Source organism: Gobius niger, assembly GCF_951799975.1.
Source record: "Gobius niger genome assembly, chromosome: 5".
NCBI lineage: Eukaryota > Metazoa > Chordata > Actinopteri > Gobiiformes > Gobiidae > Gobius > Gobius niger.
In genome coordinates this window covers 21,579,671-21,605,262 of record NC_136856.1, presented here as the reverse complement: position 1 = coordinate 21,605,262, position 25,592 = coordinate 21,579,671, and the positions used below count along the sequence as shown (strand labels likewise).

Here is a 25,592-nt window from a genome sequence, read left to right as displayed (position 1 = left end):
TGAGAAAATCATTTTAATCAGTTGTGGTTTATGAAGTCAGTCAGGATTTTATAACTATCTGCTTAGTTCATTTAATTTCAAATTATGTCATACGCGGTATGCAAGTAAATGAACTCTTATGTCATATTACACAAGTAGAAGCAGAGGTCCATGAGAAACCCATCTCCATATCCTCAGCAAGGACCTCGTCAGTGTTACCTTCCTGGAGGATGAGCCAACTGTGGATGTTTTGGGCTGATGGGAAAGTGCGCTTAGGATCCAACCAGACATAGGAACAATACAACAACTACGAATACTAATACATTCAAGTCAGGGCTTCTGGAAGTAAGACATTGGTATTACTTTGCAAATTAGATTCACAAAGCGTTACATTATGAATTCTCCACTCTAGGCATTTGGAAACAACCAATTCTTTTATCAATGCTGACAGTGCATGAAATACAGGTTAATCTTGCCTGGATGTTCCGGCTGCCCCTCGACTATCAGTGCTCGGGCCTCTTGCACCGATCATTGAACTGAGCTTGTCATTCAAACGTAGCGTGAAGCGGCTAAATTTGGTCCGCATTGGTTTTTAACTGCCTCCACAAAACAGATGGGTGTTGAGTTACATATACAGCTCAATCAGTCTGTTATAGACGGAGGAATTGGTCTGAAGACAGATGGGATGGAGGGGGAGGAGATAAACAGGCAAGGTGGTCCTGTGAGCTCACAGAAAGGAAGAAGAGGTATGTGACCTATTGTGTCATTACTGGGCCACCACACATTTTTATGGAACAGCACAATGTAGGTTACTCATCGCAAAAAAAGTAAACTCTAATGCCCTCTGTAGCAATGCCATTTTTACCTCAATGTAGCTCAATTATAGTCCCATACATTACACATTACTTATTTTTACTAATACTATCCAAACAAATTAACTTAATCATGATGGAAACAGCACTAATTATGTTTAGAGCTTTATTGTTTCTGCAACTTTTACACTTACAATCAAAAGTTGGTGGCTTGAATCCCTGCTCTCTGGTGCAGACTGCGTTGTATCCTTAAGCAAGACACTTCACTCACTTTGCCTGGCACCCTCACATCCGTTAGTCTACCCAGGGCAGCTGTGGCTACAATAGTCGTTTACCACAAGGACAAAGAATCAACAATGACAACACTACACAGTACACAGTAGCACTTAGAGAAGCTTGTCAAACAATGAAGAAATCCTACAAAACAATTGATCCTGGAGCATTGTAGAGACCACCTTGATCGAAAGTAAATGCACCATGCTGACCAGTCATACAGCCGCTGGGCCATTACCAGGTCGGTTACGCACAAATATCAACTTTTTTTTTTCGCATAAAGAGTGTACTAAATAGTACTCAAATCAAGTAAAATTTTTGGTTATTTTGGTAACTTTCTTTCTTGTTTATCTTGTCACAATAAAGGTTTTACTGATATTGTGTCATCCTTCAATAAAGCCCTTTCAGTGCTAGCAAAACCTGTAACAAGGGCGGTTATAAGAAACACAAAAAGACACTGTGAAATGTATCTGTTGTTTACAAGCAAACTCCGCGGGGCATAGTTAATGGTTGTTTTGTGATCCTGACTTCACTGCTGAAATATTGCCGGACTAATCAAGAAGGCAAGGAGCAATCGCGCACAAAAGAGAGATGGCCATTTTGAGCCGTCCTGCATTCTGAGTATCTAATGGTGGAGGTCACTTGTTTAATTAATGAGAAGTGGGGCGGGAGTGGGGGAATGGCGGCGGAGTGGTCAGCAGTGTTAGATGAGATTGGTACTGATGTCCACATCCATAAAGACAACAAATGTGCTTCAGACGTGACCGGGCGCGGGACATCTGGAGCACAGCTGTCTATACTCTGAGGGCTTCATGTGTCATCAGGACTCCTTCATCCAGAGCTACACTTCCACACGGGCACACGTAGAAGGTCTATGCTGCGACAGGAACATTTAAATGACACCCAAGGTTACTTTGGTTGAAGAAATGCACTCAAAATATACCACGGCTAAGCAATGAAAGACTAAATGCCAAAGAAACCACCCTAAGATATTAAGGCTTCCGTGAATGACCTTTTGCTGCTAATCACAAGGCAGCATTCGAGTTGGTTTGGTCTCATTTCAAAAGGACACATTGGCTGATTGATTCACTCTATATTACAGCTACAATACCATTAAGCAAAATAAAAACTATGCCAGTTAATTGGAAAGGTGAAATAGTCAAGACACGATTGTATAGGGACGTGCTGTTTGTTTCCAAGTTCTGAAAAGATAAAAAGTCAAAAAATTGAATTGCATGCCACAATGGAGATGCCAAAAATCAAAAAGAGTTGTTAATATTTCTTCGTAAAAGTAATTCACAGACGATGCCAACACAAAAGCACTGGCCATGACTCTTTCACTACCTTTTTGCTTCAATAACTCGCGTCTACCTCTGCACCTTCAAGGATCCATAGTATAGGACATTAAAATCCAATGGTCCATCTTATATGCAGTGGTCAGTCTGCTTGAAGCCAATACCACGGACCATAAAAAAACCCTTGCAAAAAACAAAACAAAAAAAACGTCCCTACAAACACACGCACTTGACTTTATCCCCTAAACTGCACGTCATAACATAATTTGTATTAGCCTGAGCATTAGGGAATAAAGAGGCACACTGAACAAGCTTGATAGCATCTGGTAATAAGACTCGAGAGAGATTACAAACATGACAGAGAACAAGCGAACGTATTAAAAGTGAGATCAGGGGCAGTGAGTGACAGAACAGGGAGAGTGGGGGGGTGTAGTGTTTCAAGGCGATTAACACTGGGCTGCCGTGTTTTTAATAGGCCTGTCCTTTGGGTATTTTTAGTCAAACATTAGTGAAATGACACTAATGACAGAGTATGGAGAGAGGTGGACTGAGAAAACCTAATCATCGTCTTATTGCTGGAGGGCAGGGCTGCTGAAAGACACACTGAGCTAGAATTATATTAGTATTACTTTGCAGTTTAGGGAATTATTGACAGTGGATAACCCTAACCCTTTATAGGGCACTCGTTGAAATACTTTGAAATATAGAATTTCAATTGTAGAGTGCTATTGGGGGACATAACACAAGTTTTTTTCTGCTGTAACATTTTTCTAAATGTTTCAAGAAAAGAAAATCATTGTGAGCGATGCTACCACATTTGGTTCATTGCCCTAAACTGGTAAAAAAAAAAAAAAAAAAGGTTTATATATAAAATATAGAGCTTTTGTTATGTGATTGTGCTTTACGTCAGTCACCTCCAGTATTGTTTGCCAAAAGATTTTACTAAAAATAAAAATTGGCAACATGAAAACACAGTCCTAGGGTTTATTGGTTCTTTTGTCAAGAAAATAGTGTAAGTATACACTGTAAATTCCGATTGAGGTGGGGACATTAAATAAAGTGTTGTAATTACTAGGAGACCTGAAATTTTCAGCTTTTACCCTCTATTCCATGTAAGAAGTACATTTTCAAGAGAAATTTGTGATTAATTGCTTTTCCGTTTTACAGCAACCAGTTTCTGCTCCAAAAACAGGGTTTTGCCAGTAATTACTAACTTTACATGATGCCAGTAATGATTATTTGTCGTCCTGTTGTGCTCACGCTCAATCTAAAGTATCCATTATAAGATTCTGTCCCACTTACTAGGATTCGCCAGTTTTGAATAATATAGGCTTAACATTGGCTTGACTTGCTTTTCTCTTTATCCAGTACATGGTTTTAGTAACTCTCACTAACCCCCCCCAGTGTCCTCTACTGCCTCCCTGTAACGGGAACTTGACTGTCTAGTAATTGCAACTGACAAAACTAAGCTGTAGCCTGCGCTGCCCGTGATTGGTTCAGGTCATATGTCACATGTACAGAATGAGCCAATCAGGTTGCTCTGAAGTGTTTTGAATTCAAAAGAGAAGTGTTGACCAGCCTCAGTGTATCATCAGCAGAAACAGCAGAAAACAGGACCTTTCCTGTTTTATTTCTCATTAATCCACATAAGGTGAGTGTGTCTTTGCATGTATTTGTGTTTGCTCTGAGAGTTTGATGTATTGTTACTATTTTCAGTATTTTTTTATATTTGAAAAATGCAATAACGCTCTTGCTCTACCTTAAAACACATTTGTTATTTAATTTGGTGACCGCACAGTGGCCTGTCTAATATTAGTGATACAAATTAAAGTAGTAAAGCTCCAGACCTGTCATTTAAAGACAGAAAATAGATACTTAAGGGTAATTTACTGTGTGTTCTCGTGCAAAAGTGCAGTAGCAGCACAGTCATGTTTGTATTTTTATCTCATGCAGCATTTACATATTAGCTTTGGCCATATTACTGTAATACTCATTACTTCGAATGTTAAATCAAATGCAGCCTGTCCACAAAATGGTATTTTTCAGTTTGCACTCACCATTTAACAACTCACTGCATTAAATTAATGTATATCTAAGACCACTGGTTATGATTAAAGTTTTTATTTTTTCCCCAGACAATGACAAATGTAAAGATTTAGAGACTGACTCTGCATCAAGGCCAAAGGTAAGACTGCACTGATCAGTGTTTTAAACAGCATGTAATTTAATAAAATAATCTTTGAAATGGTTTGTGTGTCCAGTGTCAGACTGAGGAGTCCAGCTGTGGAAAGACCTGATGAGACGGAGCTGAACACACTGAGGTGAGACGGGACTCAAATGTTTGTGTCAAAAACAAAAAACCCTGTGGTTTGGACTTTCATCAGTCCTAATTTTTTCCTTTTATCCTTATTTTGATCAAACTCTGAGGACGTTCATAGTCTTTTTACTGTGATTACTTACTGTATTTCTTTGTTTTACAGAAATCTGAACTGCTGTAAAAACTTTGAGACCATCTCAGCATCCAGGCAGTTGGTAAGACAGCACTAATCATTATATTTGGACAAATTGGCCAGAAGTTGGATGTGAAATAACACTTATGAATGCTTTGTGTGTGTCCAGTGTCAGACTGAAGAGCAGCTGTTGAAGGATCTGCTGAGACGGAGCTGAACACACAGAGGTGAGACAGAGTCAGAGCTGAGATGTTTGGATGAGACAAAGCAAAATTTTTCCTGTAGGTTTTGGTCTTGCCATAGGGACTTGTATCTAAAGTATTTTTGTTCTTTTTATGTCTTACAGAAATCTGACCACGCTGATGAAGACTTGACGATTTACAAAGATCCCCTTCCTTCTGCTGTGAGTCTGCAGAACCTGCTGAGTCTATGTGGAACCTTCTGAGACACTTCAGCTCCTCGTCTTCATCGGCTCAGTACAGACTAATCCACCTGTTTGGACTGATGTGAACTATAACTGCAGAAATAGAGATGTTCTATCATTAACTGCACCTAAAAATGTAAGTGTTTTACACTGTGTTAATGTTAAATAAATTGACTTTATAACTACACTTTGTTTTGCTTTATTACAACATTTATAACTTGTACTAAATTTGTAAAACTTCATTAATGGGAATAACCAATAAACCATAAAGGGAACAGGAATATTCCATTAACCAGTACTAAGCATAATAGTACAGGTTAAGGTCATATTTAAGTAACAAAAGTAATCACTACTCGGAATTACCAGTTGCCAGTACTAACATGTCTAGTAATCAGAACTTGTATCATTAGTAATGAACACTGTGAAAGCCCTCTTAATCATACTAGCGTTACTAGTAATCATGGCTTAACATTGGGAGTAATAATTATGCATCGGGTTTACAACTTATCCCAAGTAAGTGCAATGAGTTGGAATTTACAGTGTAGGTGCAACGGGCATGTCCAAATATGGACAAAACTAATTAACTTTAAGTGAACAGGGCATATGATCAAATATGGAGCCTGCTTTTTTCATGCTGTATAATTTCACTTATTTCACTCTGTCCTCCAAAAACAACACATATATTATCACTTAGCACCTACAAAATGTGTGAGTTTCATCAACTTACCTAGTTTGCAAGTTACGTAAAGAAAAGTACCATGAATTTAATCAGACTTGGGTCTTTTTCAGACTTTAGAGAAAACAAGAAGTGTGGAGCACGACAGGTCTCTCCTGATTGGGCAAATGCCACAGTAGTGGGATAGATACAGACGGCATCTCTGGAATCGCCCATATGGTCATGTTTGAAAACAGCTAAGGGGAAAACTATTTTGAGAAAAATTTAAACTTTCTCTAATTATTCAAAAACGACTGCTGAAATGCTGAATTATGAATATAGTTTTCTACTAAATACAGATAAAACAACATAGACAGGAGCAAAGTTTCATCAGCCCATAAATACACAAAAAACGGAGAATGCTAACATGATGCTACATGTTAGCATCGTGCTAATGCTAACGCTAGCTAGCGCGTGCTATGACTGCCGTTTTTCCGCTTCTACTGAACAATCTGCTGTGAGAAAATATCCATATGGACAAATGGCTAAAAAGAGTGGAAAAACTGTGTTTCCCAAAAGATTCTATTTTCCCCCTTACCGAGGCCGAGCCCCCTTCTATGGCGCGATGCATCTATCTGTGATGTAGGGTGATCTCTTCTGATTGGCTGAGTGAGGACTACATGCTTCTTTACATTACTGATGTGCTGCAGGGAGGCCATATGTAAAGTGTGCGGAAACTACCAAAAACTAGTCACTTGCCCTAAAGGATTAAAAGTGAATGCTTGCCACTGTGTCTGTCACACCATTGTCCTCTGTGTAACCCGTCTACTGCCCATAGTTGCTGGAATAAGATAAACCACCTGATGACTACTTAATTATCTGAATCTGTCTGTCTATAATGTTTTGATATTTGATCAAAAACATTGTTAACTTTGAATCATAAGCTTGTGTGGGTGTCTCCTTGGTGCACCCACTTGCTATGGATTTGTTCACCAGCAATAATTTAGCATTTCAATGATATTTTTAAGCAATTATTTTTGTTATCCCAATATCTAAGAAAGTGTTGCAGCAGAGAACGTTCAGGTGAAAAGTCAATTCATAATTAGTACAAACATCTGTTCAAGTTTAGTCACAGCAAAAGACCATGAACGTTTAAACAACACAATATTTAAGAATAATTTCCTCTAAAATGATTTATAAACAAAGGGGGAAAAGTTAAGAATCAAATCACATCAAGCGCCTGTCACATAACATCCAGATTTATAAAAAACCCCTGGTCACAGCTGCAGCACAATCTCTGTCCACCATAACTGGTCCAAACAGCTCTAGCAGCCTCGTAAAGTCACACAGCAGTGTCCTGTTTGATGTCTGCAGTTCGGAGGAGCAGACGGGAGCGTGACTTTTATACACTGGTTTTAACAGGCCAGCGCCGGTAAACAACAACCATGTGAAGCCTGTACGGGACCGTAAACAGTGTGACACACCTACTGAAGCAGATACAGATAACATTTGATAAGGCCAGGGGGAGATAAAGCTAATGGGGGTTTTTATGATTTGTTTTTTCTGTTTATTTACTGTTTTTGCTATATAATTCCTTTTAATACAGCCACTATCTTTACTCCTTGTTAAATGTACAATGTAGTGTAAATCTGGATACGACCTGAACAAAGAAAAGAAGAGTGAAAAGCCCATTGAACTACTGTATATACTCGAACCATGTGCCGATAGATTGCGGATAAGGGCAGCTTTTTTAGTTTTATTTTGTGCTTTTTATTGTTTTTGTTTACCTTGCAAGTCATAATTTACAATAACTGGCATTTTTACATGTACAAACTGTCTTTACTTATGAACACTGGGTTTTCCCCGATCTCCTACGCACCTGCCTGTAGCAATTGATGTGCAAAGTTTTTCTTCTACTTTTGAGACTATAGACAAAGAGTAAGGCAGGCTGCTGTAGTCGGTTGAATAAATATGAACCAGTGGGGCAGCAGTGTGTTTGTGAGTGTCAGCCGGCGGGGAGCACTCGGCCTCTTTAACAAGGACAAACAGGCTGTTTTCATTACGCCACTCCACAATTAAATTGGTTCAGTGCGGAGAGAGACATAGTATCACATTCTTGGCCTGGTAATTTCAAAAACACATTGTTTATAATGGTGGCAGAACCATATGCGGGGAATATACACAGCATGCTGAATGCAAAAATAAAAACGCCATTCCGTTTGTGATGACAGAAGTGTGTAATTGGTGCATGTGTTTGCCAGAATAAATCCTCCACAAGAATGAGCCGGCAGCACATTTACAAACAGTTTAGAGTTGTTATTGATGGATGTGTTTCTTCTTCTGCTACTCAGCGCTCTGAATTATTAAAAGAACCAAACAAATATTATACATGCCCGGGCAGAAGAACTTAGAGCGCTTTATCAACTTGTAAATAGGGAACATCATTCAAGCCTCTGATGGAATACCACAAGTATTTTTAGGCACTGCATTTATGGCTTTTAATCATCTATTTTATCACAACAACTATCATCTTATTCACTGTTGTGCATGTATCACATTGACTATGGCTATCTCATGCTCGTTTAATAGATTTAGGCACTGTCATTGTTGCAATTCGGTGCCCGCATAGTGAAATGGAAAGAAATGATAATGTAGAGAAGCTAGATTTGAATTATTCTTGAGTGATTTTGTTCAGGAATTGTAATTTAAGGTCTTTTATTCATGTCTGTGTAAGCGCTCAGTTACCCAGGTATCTTAGAGTTTAGTTAAAGTTTACAAAAGGTACTCATCTGGTCTGTAACATTTGATATACTATGGTTTATTCACACAGCCAGGTTTACTCAGAAGCACAGTGTCGTTTTAGTTTGAAAGCAACTTGCTTTACATAAACTTGAATTGGAATAGCGGTCTACGGTGACAGAATATGATTATAGCCTGTCTTGTTGTATCAGCCCAATCTGATTTAGTGACACATTATCAGCGTGATGTGGTGACTGGGCCTTGACAAACACACACACACACACACACACACACACACACACACACACACACACACACACACACACACACACACACACACACACACACACAAACACACACACCCTTAGATCAAAGTGAAGACAGCTGCTTGTGATCCTAACCTTCATGCAGTTGGACGCGACCCTGCAGCTCACCAGCGCGCAGACACACATGCACACTTCTGCCGGGCCGCTGCAGGCTGCAACTAAACCGAGCCCTGTGTGTGTTTGTGTGGCTGAACCCTCCGGTACCTTTTCACCTCCAGGTCACAGGTCAACGAAGCAATCAAAGCCAGCTTCCCTCTGCTCTCCGCCCCAACACGTCCTGTCTGTCTGTCTGTAGGACTGCGCCCCACAGCTATCCATTTCTCAAAGTGCAGTGTGTTTGACTGTTTTGGCTTGTGTACGTGTGTGTGTGTTCCTGCCCCGAGCCCTAGTTGCCCCATAGTCCGCAGGAATCCCTCATCAAAGAGTCGCAGAAGGTTCGAGGTGTCTGGGTCGTCAAAACCTCAAGGCCACTTCTGAAGCCACCATCGGAGTTTGGGAAGTTAGGCCAAGACTCCTGGCTCCATGCATTGTGGAAAAGATGCCCAAGGATCTAAACAGTCTACAAATACGTAAACCACAAGTGCTCTGAGATGACATGTAAGCAATTTAGAATGGATGACCAATCCCAGCATCTCTGCACCACCTACTTGTCTCCGCATCTGTACAAATTTACTTTGATACATGTGCTAATAAGTAGATTATTAGTAACATATTATTATTAAGTGAAGCCATAGAATCATTTGGTTAGATGTGAAATTGGCTTTTAAAGCAGTACTAAGTAACTTGTGCCCCAAGAGGCCATAAGCGCCACTGCAGGTGTCGTAGCATGTTGCGTTTTCTTACTCATTAATTGTCCGTGAGAGTAAATACTACGCTGACAGAAAACACAGAGGGAGAGAGGGATATAGTACATCCAATTACACAATGGAGAGAATTTTTTTCACTCAAACTTGGCTGTAAATACTGTTTAAGTGGTGATTTTTCGTGATTCCATTATGTATTGGTGCCACCGCCTCGGTACCACTTACCCCCAGAGGGACTACAAAAAGGATTTAATACGGTAAACAAGTTACTTAATACTGCTTTTAAGTTGTTTTTCAGTTGTTTCTATGTTTTATTAAGTGTGCAGAATGTCGCGTTAACAACAAATGCTTTCAAGCCAGATGGAAGTCGCTTACTTTTTCAGCTAAAGCGATAATTCAAAGGTGTTGTACTCAAAGTTTTAACCATTAGCAACAACTGTTAGCAGTTTAGTTGTAAAATGTAGAGCCAGGATAGCTGGGATGAATTTGGCAAGGTGAAAATGAGCGTGAACCATGTTAAACTAAACTAGCTTTCTCTGTCCCAGTTTGTTGATTTAAGAATACAGATACACGACACAGGTTGCATTTAAAAAACCTTTAGTTGCCGTCAAAGGAGTCATTGCCACACCCTAAATCCATGTCCTGCCGTGTCCTCGGTTCATTTAGATGGCAAAATTTGACATAATGAGATGAAATGTGTGTCTGCATTTGTTATGGATGTGCCCGGGCCGGACCATATCTAATGATGGATTACGACACAGAGCAGTTGAAAGGGAAGGGGTGAGTCCAAGAGGAGCAGTTTTACTCAAATGGATGTATTAAAGTGTGGCCTGCTGAACCCCACTGACGATCAAGTCTGAGCGGAGCCAAAGAGCATGTGCTACTGAGGTAAGGGTCAAGCCGTTCTCCCAGAATTACAGAAAAGCAACAGGGCAATGTGTCTCCAACAAAACGGAGAGCTACACCATGAGGTCACTGGACACTAAACAGTAAAAACCTGAATTGTAAAATGTTACTACACCAACGGACAGGTGGTTTATGAGTGTGTCCAAACATGCCTGAGGTACACAGTTTTCTTTAGGTGGATTTATTTATATATTTTTTTCAACAATATCTTTAGTATGAGCCTCCATTTATTGATAAGGCAGGGGTAGTTCGAATCCTGTCTTCTAATGTCTCTCCCTGTTCTAATTCCCAAGTCATGTATCTTATCCTACCAATTAACTTTATCAGAGTGTATAAAACCAAACTTTTTACAACAGCCGAGGGGCATATTGTTATTTACATTTTCTCTCCAGGCGACCTCTGAACTGCAACAAAAGGCACTCAGTTACTAAAATACATGCATGCTTACTTACAGAGCATTCCCAAAATAGTGCTCTGTGAGTGTGTCTGTTTGAGTATGTCAGTGGTGCTTACTCCTATGCGGTGTGCGTCTCTGAGTGTGTGTTACACCCTAAAGCCAACGTTTGCATTGGAGAGGCCATTCTCTACCTATAGGCCCATATGGTTTTCATTTCACCATACACATTCATGAGGCATTTCTGCATTTTACTACCAGAAAAAAAGAAGCTATGTGTGTGTGCAAAGAAAGGGAGAAGGAGCGAAGGGAGATTAAAAAAAAAAAGACCAACTGTATTCCCCATAGAGATGTCAGATCAAGGAGCTGGCTTGTTTCAGCAGCAGCCAGCTTAGAGCGACTAATATCAGAGACCACACAGCCTTTGGCCAAATGTACAGCACTTTATCCAACAGATTTGGAAAAAAAAGTATTCCTTACATGAACATACTGTATAGGGGGGTTGCGCTTTCTCATTGATAAGACCTCAGGAAGAGTAGCTGAAGTGTTAAGCCATAAGCATGGGCGCTAAGGCAAAAAATGTGTGTAATATTTCTTGGCGAATATACAGTGGGAGGAAAAAGTAAGTACACTGTTTAGAAATTCTCCCATTTCTGCCTAAATTGGTCATAAAATGTGATCTCTTTTAAAATCATGAGAATGAGTAAACAGTGTCTGCTTAAACTAATACCACAATAAACATTTACATTTTATCATATTTTTATTGGCCATAACATGTAAACATTCATAGGACAGCGTGGAATAAGTGAGTACACCGCCTGAATCTCACTGAACTGCAGCAGTTTTGTAAACAGGAATGGTCCAAGATTCATCCTGATAGTTGTGAGCGTCTAATCTGCAACTACAGAGAAGCAGTTATTGCTGCAAAAGAAGGGTCAGCCAGCTATGTAATAGAAGGGATCACTTAGTTAGTCCACACTGTTGTGAATGTCTCAGGTCTTTCTGCAAAATATCGGCTCAACTTGTGAATTCATTTTTCCATTGATGATATCATGTTGTACGGGACCTGAGGCAACAAAACAGCCCCACACCATGATTCTCCTACACCGTACTTCACAGTGAGGACAGGGTTTTGATGTTGATGTGCTGTTCTTTTCCTTCACACATGACATTGTGTGTTCCTCCCAAACTGCTCAACTTTGGTTTGCGCAATAGCACTTGGATGCTCCACAGCACTACTCGAAAAAAATACTGAGCACTGATTAACCTAAAGTTAATTCTTCTTTTAATAAAGATGAGACCACATTTTATGACCTATTTATTTACAATTGACCAATGTAAGAAATTCGGTGTACTCACTTTTTCCTCCCACTGTGGGTCACACCATTTTCTCACAATTCCTGCACTATTAGAGGTGTATTCTTGCTTTTCCTTTCCATTTTTCACTCACAAGCTCATGTTTGGAGTGCAGAAATCATAAAGCAATCATATAGCAACCCAACTGTGAAGAATCCTTTATCAATCAATTACAAAGCACGCCACTGCATGTGACAGAAAAGCATTGTGAAACACAATACGACGACCTCTCCAAAGTGGCAAAGAGTCACAAGATCAGATCACGATTCATTTCAATGTCATATCATCTACCCAAACTCAGCGATGCACACAAACAGGCCTAAAACAGACCGCACAAAACGTTTTGGCAGATAGCAAGCCCCGAGGACGGAGGAGAAGAAAACTCAAACCAGGCCGAGAGATGGAGGGGTATTGTGACCAAAAACATAAGAAAAAGGAAATCTAACAGCTGACAAGTGACCGTACAGTGGGAAAACGTGTGCGTCGTGAAAGCGCGGTAAAGAAGGGATGGTGATATGTGTGTGCGCTGTCTCAGTTTTATATCCTAACAGGCAACAAATCAGCCAGCAGCCACATCGGTAAGCTCTCATACGTGTGTGTATACATGTGTGTATGGGCCACCACAGGTCCGAGCGAGAATGAGCAGCAGCTGGTGTGGAGTGAGAGTGAGAGTGAGGGACGGAGCGACTGGAGAGAGATAAAGAGAGGAGAGTGTGGCACATATCATGACAAGATATAGAAAAGTGTGAGAAAAACAAGAAAAGAGAGGGGAATGTAGAAAGCGAGATAAATCTAGCCAAGGACAGCAAGAATAATGCATCATTGCAAAATCACAATCAAAAACACATGTCTAATTAATGATGATTTACCTAAATATAATTTCCACTGCAGAGAAATAAACACCCCCGTCGGATCTTACACTTCTACAAACACGTCGGTTTGGCAGCTCATGTTTCAGTCTTCTCTCCTCTTCTAATGCAGGACAGGACACACAGTTTTACACAAGACATTCCTGTATCCACTCAGAATCAGCCACCGTGCCTGTATCACATTCAAACTCTTTATATAGCTGTGCATGGGAAAAGTGCACTGGTTACAACGATGTGTTTACTGGGCTGATTATAAACAGGGGCATTGAGCAACCACTGTCTTTGTTTGCTCTAATACTTTGCACATTTACTCAAGCATTGGGATGAGTGAGCGCAGTGAAAGCCTTTTTTAGATAACTTTCCCCCGCGCAGCCCATCTCAATTCTTTTTAATTAAGGCACAATGAAACGAAATGTTGATAATGAAGCGCTTTTATTACTTCTCCGTCTCTGTCCATGTTTCTTTAGTGTTTAAGGCATCGGATCAGGGTTATTATCAAGCGGAAATTGTTCTGGGCTAGAATGAAAGTGCTAATCTTTTAAATCTCCCAGTCTTTACTCGAAGCATTAGACGTTAGCGGCAGGCTGAGTGTGTGATGACAAGTGACGGGAGTAATTACAGCTGCAGTGTTAATCTACCACCATATTGATATTACATTCAAAGCGCGGCTGATGGCTCTATATTACAGATTCATATTCAAGATCAGCAATAAGAGCTGGAGTTTGGTTCACATGTGGATGCTTCTGGGACAGGGCTACCTAAACCCAAACCTGTCCAATACCAAATTGTGTCTATTGGGCTTTGCAGACTGTAAACCTCCTAATAATCACATTTGTGTTATCTTTTTGTTGCCTTCGTGCGTAGTATTAAGCAGCATAAGTCACATAATGCACAGATTTAGTTTAATCTGCATAATGAGCCATGTGCTATAGCTTTTGGCATTTTTTTGTACACGCTTTGTTAATGTGTATCGAGACTGGTACTCGGCATCAGCAACTTCTCTGAACCCAAGTATCGGATCGAATCGGATGGGAAAAATTGATCGGAATAACAGTCATTTAATATCAGACTTTGAGCCCACGCAATGATCAGAATCATGTCTCAAAAGCATAGTTTATAATTCTGTCTATTCATAAAAAGGACAAACACATTTCAAAATGTCAAATCTTCTGTTTGAGTGACCCTGCATTTTAGTAGCGTGGCGAGACCAGAATGATGTCCCTCTGTATTTTTTTATACAGAGGGGGATCCACACCCTCGTTTGAGGAAAACTCAAACGAGCCCTTGCAATCAGATTTCAGGTCACGTGAAGTCCCCTCAATAACAATCTCCGGGCAACGCTCAGGAGAGAGAGCTTTTTTTCCAATCGTCGGTAAATGACCAAAAATACATCGACAGTAGGTGAGTTTTGTGATTCATGATCCTGTGTGATTAACGCAGAACCACTAATAACACTGCATCAACGGCAGACACCCGCCCTTCGCTGATTGGTTAACTCCACTTCCTGTTTGCTTGCGTATGTAATGCAGTTGATGCCACGATCACCAGACTCAATCGCTAATACAGTGATTTTTTTTATTTTTATCCATCCATACACCTTCATCATCCTTTCAGCGCTCAAATGGCCCTCACCACAATACACATCTTCCCTTGAAAGCAGCTTAAAAGCTAGCAGCTGTTGTTCAGTTGAAATCCAATTCGATATGATAACAACAGCATGTAAAACTAAAAGTTTAACAAGGCATAAATGTGTTTTGAGCTTATTCAGAGTAGAAAAATTTGCAAAATAATAATCTTATTAGTACTAGGCAATTTGCATATTCATGAGCAGTGAGCACAAACAGCACATCTTGTCACAGTAATAGAGTTAACAAGAATAGAACAATTGTGACATCATGTAAATTAGCGCAGTGAGACGAAAGACGCTGGGGGCAGCAAATAATGTAACATCTCTGGCGAAACTGATTAAGCCCATTATAGTGCAATTACAAAGAGTCAGCGATTGGACCTTTTGGATGTCCGGTCACTGTGTACTGTATGGGGTGAGTGTGTGGTGACTGCATGCCTGCATGTCTAAGATAAAACAATACGACCAGGTGCAAGCCGTCCAGACAGCCTGGAAACAAGAGGAAGACAGAAAAAAAGGCAGAATAACACTGACAAATGAGACGTACAGAGGAGTGAAAGAAAGAACAAAAAGGGACATGAGGCTAAACAGCTACATGACGGGGGTTAAAGTTTTCCAGTCAGGCCAGATCTCCCCGAGCGGCGTCTGCTCCGGTCGTTATGGAAATATACCTGTCATTCATGTGTGTGTGTGTGTGTGTGTGTGTGTGTGTGTGCATGTGTGCGTGCGTGGGCGTGGGCGTGTGAGGTGCATTGGTTTGTGTGTTTTGTATTTGTGCTGCAGCATGTGAAGAATCCCTCACCCCAAAAAGTGACCCACACCTTTATCAGCCGCTCCCACCTGCTATCCTGTCCTCCCTGTGCCTTAAACCAGGCGAATCATTACATGGGTCAAAGGTCAGATTAAAAAGACAGGGCAGGGGCAATTTGCATATCGCTTGTTTTAATTAAGATCGAAATGGTTGACATGGCTTCATAAACAAACAGTGCGGGCCTTATCAGTAATATGAGAGAGCAGACAGGATGAGGTCAGGACCTGATTACTTAGAACAACAGTTGAACATGTCTCACTATCAGAATAATGGAGATCGTGTACACAGGAAGCGGCTGTCATCTTCTAGGTCACAGAGGAGGATAAACAAGGACAGAGAGCAGATAAAGAATTGTTTTACCGGGACATGCTACAAATTAATATGCAGACAGGTCATCACCCTGTAGAACAGCGATGGACTAATTGAGGGTGGCCTTCCTCCTTAGCATTCAGAAGCTAACTGAAGCCCGTTTATGCATGCACTTTCGCGGGGTTTTTGAAGCCATAGGACAGAAATAGACAATAGCAAAAGGAGTTGTGTTAAGACAAGCCTAATGCCTATGTTTAATAATGACATAAAGAGGGCCAAATCAATGTTAATGGTAAGTCCATTACAGCAAGAAATCTCCAGAGCCTGCCCCCATTTCCTATTAGGCTTCCCACAGCTAATAGCGAAAAACGTCCATGTTTTTCACAATCTATGGTTAGCGGACACAACAACAATGAATAAGAAGGATGGGCTCAGTAATAATAATACCTAATAGCTATGAATCATCGTGTGGTTGGACACGTTTCATCCTGGTTTCCCTTCTTTGTTTGAGTGTCTTTTATCCCGAAAATGTACAACACCGATAATTGCTTACACGTGGTACATTAATAGAGATGAAGAACAATCTTTTACCAGAGAGTCAATGTCCATGCAATTACTTGACCATTTTTAAGAAGCCGATTATCAAAAACACCTGTCAAATAGGTTTCTAAGATTTATCTCAAACAACTCCCCTTCTATTTATTATTGATGCAGCTGCAGGTGAGGGACATTACTCTTCACTTGACATCTGCATTTGGCCCGGACCTTCCCATTCACACATTGTGTTACTGTTACAATCGCATGTTTATGGAAAGTGAGGGCTGCCGTTGAGCTCCATGCAGCGCCACGCTACGCAGAGCCATTTGTCATTCGCTGACAAGCCCCGCAACAGAAATACACTGGGGCCAACGTCAACAGTGTCTCGCCGAGGGGGACGAGCGAAAGTGAAATCTTATGAGAAAGAAAAAAAAATCTCACGGAGAGGAAGGGAGACTTGATGAGGGAAAATATTTGAGAGGGGAAGTCTCGAGTCGGAGATAAGACATAAAGGCAGAAGAGTAGTTAGAGGGAGAGAAGAGGCAACCGAAAAATGGCGGGCGGTGATAAGGATATGTGATTAAAGGGGGGGGGGGACAAGAGCGAGGAGAGAATTTTATCTGGGTGAGAGAGTCCCAAAATCCTGCCGCTGACGGACGTTTCCTCTGCCCTTAAATACCTTCATCTGAATGGCCTTTGTACCTCTTCTGCTTCTTTGTGTGGCGGTAATCCAAGGAGGCTTTGTGCTGCCGTAGCCAGGTTAAGTCTTTCAGTCCTGCACTCAATCCACTTGTTGAACACAATAATATTATAAGTGTCTGCTTTAAATCCGCAGCTCGAATGCTTTGTCTTTAAGTGCTTTCTTATTTTTGTTAAGTGTATGAAAACCCAATGCCAATCAGAGTATAAAAAATGGGGGAAGAATTGCCCTGGAGATATATCGAGGGTGAATAAGACACTGAACCACCATAGCCCACTTCTTCAGTCATAGAAATGCAGCAAGAGAAGGGGCATTCAGTTTAAACCAGTTGATTCACAATTGCAATCGGTTTGCTGTGGCGACCACTGACAAAAAGCAAGCAGCCTGTAAGAAAATCTATTCATCCTTTGGCGAGAGGAGGACAAGATCTCCTGCTGGCTACCTACAAGCTGTATTTTTTAAGTATGGCGTATCATACAGTAACGAGACGGCTGTTTTTGTTCATGCATGCCCTCTTAAGTGTCAAAACCTTAGAAGTGCGCTGTTAAAACGACAAAGCGCTCATGTGTCACGAAGCCACTCTGCGGACCATACTAAACCCAATATGGCTTGACAGTGTAAGATTACCAGTCTCAACTACAGTCGGATGGGAGTAAGTCCAATTGCAGGTTTTCCGAGCAGAAGGCAGAGTAGACCTGACAGGAGATTGCTCGGCTTGTCTCAGCGTATGGCTCGACTTTGACAAGTGGGAAGTCAGAGTCCCAGTTTTTTTTAAGGACAATTGCACAAGGTCCACACAGGCCGCTCAGCTGGAAAAGACAAACACGGCATCCTCCATAATAACTTCACCTCCCACTGACGGGGAACTCTATTGGTATTCACTGGGAGAATGGAGCACACTGTTTCTGAATATATTTGAGGAAAACTGAAAGAAAACACAGTGCTGACACCACAGAGCTGGTAAAATGTGAACATGCAGTGTTTAACAAATAATGTGGGGGGGAATGTGCAAACAACAATTCTAAACAACTTAAAAATAAAAACTTTATTTACCAAAATAACTAAGCTAAGTTAGCAGAGGAGTTGTAGACTTGAAAAATATTGGATGGACAATTGTTCACCATGGTAATGTAGTTTTCCTATGCCTTTCAGTCATGGGACGTTTGCTATTATGGTGGCCATTTTGTATACCGAAGTAGAATTATGCATTATTTCAACAAGTAACAATATCTCTACTCAGGATATAAATGAAAGACAACTTACTGACAGTAGCATTTTTATGTACTCGTTATCATTGCTCATAAAGGAAAGAGAGCGCACGTTTATGTGAAGAAACCAGTGAGTCAGTGTAAAAGCTGTTCAAGACGTTAGCATGCTACCGGTTAGCATTTAGCTTCAACAGCTCAGCTCTGACCTCTCCAAGAGAAAGCCCTGAACCACACTCCAAACATCTAGCCTTGGCTACAACATGTGACAGAGGTCAAAGCTGAGCTGTTACTGTAGTATTACCTCAGTGTTCATAGATGTGAGCCACACATGTGTTTATCGTGTTGAAGCCGGTAGTTGTCGTGCTGAAACCAGTTGCTAACCGGTAGCATTGAGCAGCTTAAACACTGACTCACTGGTTTCTTCACATAAACGTGTGCTCTCTGGGGCCGTGTTTTTAACGGTTTTCTTCTTGAGCAATGAAAAGGACAAAGGTCAAGGTCTTTCCATATTCAGTGCAGAAATACAGACACACAAAAAATAAAAACTGCAGCATAATCAAAATGTCTAGCTCAGCTTGGATTAAAAGCCAGTGCAAAGAGATGCGTTTCCAACAATGACAAAGGTTTTCTGTTTCCTCTTTGATGTGTTCATTTAATAATGCATTGCATTGGTTTTATATAGCTATTCGTTCGCTCCATACTCGGTGGTGGTAAGCTACTATTGTAGCCACAGCTGCCCTGGGGTAGACTGACAGACGCGAGGCAACCAGTCTGCGCCATCAGCCCCTCCGACCACCACCACTCACTCACTCACGCACTACATTCGCTAGGCTTCCTGATGTTACCAAACAGTCTCCCATCCAAGTCCTGCCAGGCCCTTCCCTGCTTAGCTTCCAAGGTCTGACGGGATTGGGCATAGTAAAGGCGGTATGGTCATATTTAGTCTAGAAGTGAAGCAGATCTTCCTGCTGCAGCTTGAAGGACAGAGCTGCCCCATTTGCTGGTTAAATCACATAAATGTGCGCTCTCCAGGGCCGTGTTTTAACTGTTTTCTTCTTGAGCAATGACTACGAGTAAATCAAAATGCCACTGTCAATCAGTTGTCTTTCATTTTCATCCTGAGTAGAGATATTGTTACATGTTGTAGTACTGCATAATTCTACTTCGGTAGTCAAAATGGCGGCCGAAACAATCCATGATGTCATTGGAAACGCATAGTCTAGCTACAGTATGTCTTTCAATGTAGCAAAACCGCTGTGACTCATAACTGCAACAAAGCTACTGTCTAAAAGTTATTACATAATCCTACTAAAGCTACTTCTGCTGCTGCTGTCCTTCATGCCACATAGATGACTGTCCCTGTCGTCCGGGGAGAGATACAAGTACTTTAAAAAGACGGATCGCCCAGTTGACCCGATGCGTCAGGCCCACTGCTGTTCCAACGGCCCAATCAGCAATCATAAATTAGACCGGGCAGGCTGTTATTAGAGAGCTCAGACATCCGCCCGGCAGCGGTATCTCCACAGTGATTGGCGGGACTGCCCAGGGCACTGTGGTAACAACGGGTCATCGCTGTAACACAGAGTTATGCGGCAGTCAGGGCGGACAGGGGCCAAAGTTCACAGTCCACCCGTTAGTGCAGAGTCCGGAGAGTGTCACGACCCACCATTCCTATTACCACAGGCTGATTTATTATATGGTTAATTACAGAGCGCACCGGTGCCAATCGATTAAGCACCGCCTCGTGGAGGTGTGGGACTCTAATGAGGAAGCACAGCAGACAAGAACTAGGGCTGTTTCCTATAATGAAACATGGCACGGGAAGTCGTTTAATACAAAGTTTGTTAATGTGAAAGAAAAACTGTAATTAATGTTGAGGGGAAGCACTGGGCCGTTTTGAAGAGTCACAAGAAGAAAAAAAAAATGAATGAACTTCAAAGGCAAGAAAAGTGATGAAAAGCATTTGTGTTTTTAATAATCATACAACGCTTATAATTTAAAAAGTGTTTGAGAGTGTGGACACCATCACGCAATGTTCTAAATAGCATAGTCCTTTACTTGGAGAAAAACTGAGATGTTCTACTAGACTAATTTGTTTACCTTTAATACATTCTTCTTGCTATAATGCGTTTGAATTACTTAGTGTGCAACTCGTGCTCTAACAAATCTAACAAACATTTTCTCTCTTATGAAACAGTCCAATTCTTCCACTTCACTTATGAATGATGATCTGAGATATTTGGTGTACAGTTTTTGTCCATTATTTTTGTGTTACCAACAACCACCTGAAAAACGCTCAGCAATTGCCTCAAAACCCCTCATTACTCTTTCTCTGAGGTAATGCAGACGATGTTTTGCACAGTATAGACCTTGTTGAGTAGACTGACAATGTGACTGGCAGCAAGACTGACCTACATGTAATCATCATGTTTTGGGCGGATGGGTTTCCCTCAGACTGAAGGGAAAAAACACCAAATCCTATATGGCTCATGAACTGCCTGAAACCTGCCCCACATTTCCATCACCCTCCCCTCCCGCCCTCCTGCTTTGGTCTTCACTACCGAACATGTTCCCTTCATCCTCATCCAGCGCGGTCCCAGTGCGAGGATTTGTGCAGCGTTTAACTGAAATCTGCGTATACGAATTGGCTGTCGATCCCTAAATCATCTTCCAAATACCCTGGACTTGACAGGACGGCATCTGAAGGCAACAAATCATTCTAATTCAATTGGGACCGAGGTTTGCAGGAAGCGTACTAAACAAAAAACTCACACCTATCACAGACAACCACATGGATGTAACGAGTGCCGAAGCCAGATTCATAGCTTTCGAGGTATTGTTTAATTCATAACAGTGAGTTGACTATTTGTGCCAGGATCTTTTACAAACAGCAGTGATTCATACATTGCAATCGAATATGTTAAAAGGCAAGGGAGCTTAGGCTCAAGAGAAAGGATAAACAAATGAAAGGCCCCAGGTCATTCGATTTACTCACTTCCATGTTTCACCTTTTGCATAGAAATGAAAGGTTAAAGAAGTTAACTTTACAAATGAATTCACAATGATAGCACTGAGAAAGATTTGGAAATATTGAATATAATAGTAGAGTGCAATGGTGGAACAATCAACAACTGAAAGTTAAGTCTGTGCATTTATTTGTTTATCTGTTTTTCTAAAATGTGTTGAGAAAATAGTGCTTTTTATTTCATTTCTATAATGTATAATGTAGATGAAGACAGTGTTGTTCAAGTAAATGTGTCTTGGTGTCACAGTAAAAAGATATAATTGTAATTATAATAATAATGCCTTACACATGTATTGCGCTTTACAAGCCTGCATTACCACATTTTTCTTACTCATTGATGCTACACTCGGTGGTCGTAAGCTACTGTTCTAGCCACAGCTGCCCTGGGGTAGACTGACAGAAGCGAAGCAACCAGTCTGTGCCATCGGCCCTTCCTTCAGTGAAGATTTCAGACGTAATGTGCATCCAGAATATGCTTAATGGATTACAAATGAGTCATTACGATCCAATTAGACCTAAATGTTTGTTGGGTCTAGACTTCTTGAAGGCAAATATACTTTCTTGTATTGAAACAATACTTCTCCATTTTATTTTTTTGTACATCAAAATCCACCAGCTACAAACCCCACACACTTCACATTCATGCTCTGTCTCCTATAGGACATAAACCTAATTCACGACTGCCTTTTTCCTTCGACCTGACAGCTTTACATCCCAGTCTTTCTGAGACCACGGAGTATGACAAAACCAAACATAAAGCTACACATTCACACAACAGCAACTCGGATTCTCTCACACAAACATGCAGCGTGAATGCAAAGGCACAGAGGGATTACCTTCAGCCTGTACGTATTAGAATGGGAATGTCCATGATGCTTGATGACACCTATACGCTGCACATAGTCCATAAATTTGACACTCACACCTTCGCATATACTGTCGGTTCACGATGCTTTGGAATTTTATGCCCAATATAGCATCAAGGTCATGGGAGATTCACTGTTTTTAAAAGAAATGACAAATACTAACAAAATTAGGCTATATTTTAAGTTAAGTTATGACGTCACATGACAACACAGGTGGACAGGATGAGGCATGAGGCGTACAATGGATCCAATAGCCAAGTGAGTTGAGAGGGTCTCGTTTCCTGGAACGCTGAAGAGGAAGATGCTGGCTTGACTTTGTGTTTGGAGCGAAGTGGGCTGATGAGTCAGAGGAACTTTCACCAGCATCGCATTTCAACACTGCGCTGAAGTCAAGCACTGAATGAAATGAGTTGGAAGTGTTTTCACTAGAATATGAATAAACCCCCTAATATGTAAACTTTTGTCTTGTTCATTTGGAAGACCATGAAGTGATGAAGGGATAAAACTGAAAGAAAGAAAGAAAGAAAGAAAGAAAGAAAGAAAGAAAGAAAGAAAGAAAGAAAGAATTTTAATTGAACTTGAAGAATATAAATCCTACATCCATGTGATTGAAATATAGAAATATAATAACAGTTTCTCCAAAAGTAGTGTAGACGCCATTTGGGCTGGTGCATTTTCATCATGATTTTTATTTTTTGTTTCATATCCGTTAGCTCCTGTTTATTACCTGTTGCAAACTGTGCAGTCTCCATGACTTCTGAGTTTGCCTGTGTGGATCTGTGAGACTTTGATAGAAATGAATGCCACATAACAAATGCTAACATTTGACAGCTAGCAGATAGCTCTAAGAAGCTATTGCAGTGGGTGGTAAGCTATAGCACAAAGGCCGTGTCACATCCTAAGATCAGTATGACACTGATTTGTCCCTCAAGTTGAATCTTCTAGTTGGGGAGTGAAGCCTAAAATGTCAAAGTATTGTACACAAATGCACTGAAGAGGTGATTTGTCCCTTAGGTCTGTGTAGTGACAACCGCACTGACAACCGTTGAGTGTTCCTTCTTTCTTTGTCTTTGTGGATGTTCATAATTTCTCTGTAGCTTCCTTTGAAATTCCTACTGACATTTCGAATTCTCATATCTGTCGCAGTTTCATGTAGATAAACAGGAACTACCGTCGGATGGGTGTAAGTCCAATGTTTGGTTGTAGAGGATGAGTGGCATTGCAGTGATTCCTCTTAAGTCGACTGCTGTCCAAGGGCGAGCACATGTTTGCGTTCACACTCGGAGACGTGAGGCCGACAGCGAGAGCTACTTCACACTAATAATGGCTTTAGTTAATCTGCAGCAAGGGAAGTGAAAAGGACTCAGACTTGTTTTATGTGTAAAGGCATCATTCCTGGTCTTATTTGCATGTCCAAGTCAGTCAAAGTTGCAGCATCTTTAAAGAAAGAAATAAGTACCTTAATAAATCCTTTTTTCGTAGATCCTCTGGGGGTAATGGGATGATTGGGGGTCTTTCATCTCCCCCTGGTGTCTCTGTCCAGAAAACCACCCTTGCAACTTCCTTGCCTCCGGGTCGGAGGCCCAATACATAGATATATAGAATATATAGATATATAGAATCACAAAGAAGAAGCTAACTGTGGGTTAGCGCCACTTAAACAGTATTTACAGTCAAGTCTGAGTGAAAAAAATGATCTCAAAAATGATCTGGATGTACAATATCCCTCTCTCCCTTTGTCTTTTCTGTCAGTGTGGTATTTACTCTCACAGACAATTAATGAGTAAAAAAAAACACAAAATGCTACGACACCTGCAGTGGCGCTTTATGGCCTCCAGGGGCATGAGTTACTTAGTTCTGCTTTAATGTTGCTCATCAGACCAGTTCCAAATGGTTTTACTAAATGCATGAGCAATTATAACACACTGTTTAACCACATCACATGAGAGAGAAAAGAGAATGTGTTTTTTTTTTACATGAATTGCATCAAGTAGAGGCTAATAGGCTAAAGGTGGCACAAAAAAGCTTTTTACAAACAGAGATCCCAGGGGGCTCCTGAGCTGCTTATTTGTACACAGACTCCCCCAGTTTTCCCACCCAGGAGATATACTTCCAGGGCCCGAGTGCTGAGTGCAGCCTGTCGACTGTTCGCCTAGGAAAAGCAAGGGGCTATGTTCAGTAGGTGATGCACTGCTCTTCACAACCAAACAAGTAAAACCGTTTTATATCCAACCTTACTGTAACAACCTTTGTGACCATAACGCCAGAAGAAACAGTCTGCCGAAGCAACCTCAGCGCAGTGACTTAGAGCTGTAGCTGACCAGGATTTCATTATGAAAGCTACTAAAACATTTGCTTTAAAAACAAACCCTTCATTTGTCGGTAGTTCTCCACAAACCCCTCCTTTGTTCCATCCCCCAGACAAAGCAGAGAGGAATGCGTCTGCAGTGCGAGTGCATGCACGTGGACACACACCTGCAGGGCGCCTGAGGTCATAGGTCACACACACACACACACACACACACATATATACCCACACAAACAGAGGGTCATGCGTGACTGGGCAGCAGCTACCTGTTGGCCTCACTGCTGTCTGTCTACCTGCACCCCTCCACATACCTCATATAGTTCTCCATTTCCTGCATAGCGTGACGACTGGCATTGACGTAGGTTTGTTCTTCAGCCACATCTTTACACAAGCTAGTTTCTACAATTCTTTTATTCCCCCCTCCGTAATTTGTTGGTTTGCGTGTGGCTGTGAGTGGTTGATTGTCCGGCCTGTATTGAAAACGCAGCAATCCTTTGGGTGGGGGGGGAGCGCATTTTCCGCAATCGCTACTATGGCAGACGGCCCCGATTCACTTCAACTGATTCACTCCACTGTCACGTTAAGCTGTTCACAAAGGGTTATGCTCCATATAACAATAGGGATGTACGTGGGGTTTTGTGAGTACCAGAAGTATGTTGGGGTATCAGGTAGCAGCTTGTCCTCAACAATCTCCAACATTCACTATTGAGCTGCTGGAAAATGGGAGGAAATGTGTAGTGCAGCTTTTGGCTTTGTATATCTGCTTAATATGAGTAAAGGATTTAATGTATTTGGAACCATGTTTGGAACCCTTGCAATTCAGGTTCCGTTATAGCGGGAAAGAAATCTAATCAAAAACGAGACTTCCTAATAAGTATCCAACCTCCTCCCTGCTTGTGGTCCGGCCTGAGCCCATCCGG

The 25,592-nt window shown here is 41.2% G+C and overlaps 1 protein-coding gene and 1 long non-coding RNA gene across 2 annotated transcripts in view; one reads left to right on the top strand and one right to left on the bottom strand.

The window, feature by feature from the left end:
• slit3 (slit homolog 3) overlaps nt 1-25,592 on the bottom strand; it is a 227,285-nt gene that overhangs the window by 142,375 nt on the left and 59,318 nt on the right. The gene's annotated exons all lie outside the window — the stretch shown is intronic.
• LOC306962806 lies at nt 4,424-4,889 on the top strand. The gene is made up of 3 exons (XR_013792855.1): nt 4,424-4,544; nt 4,627-4,680; nt 4,840-4,889. It is a non-coding gene; the product is annotated as an uncharacterized lncRNA (long non-coding RNA).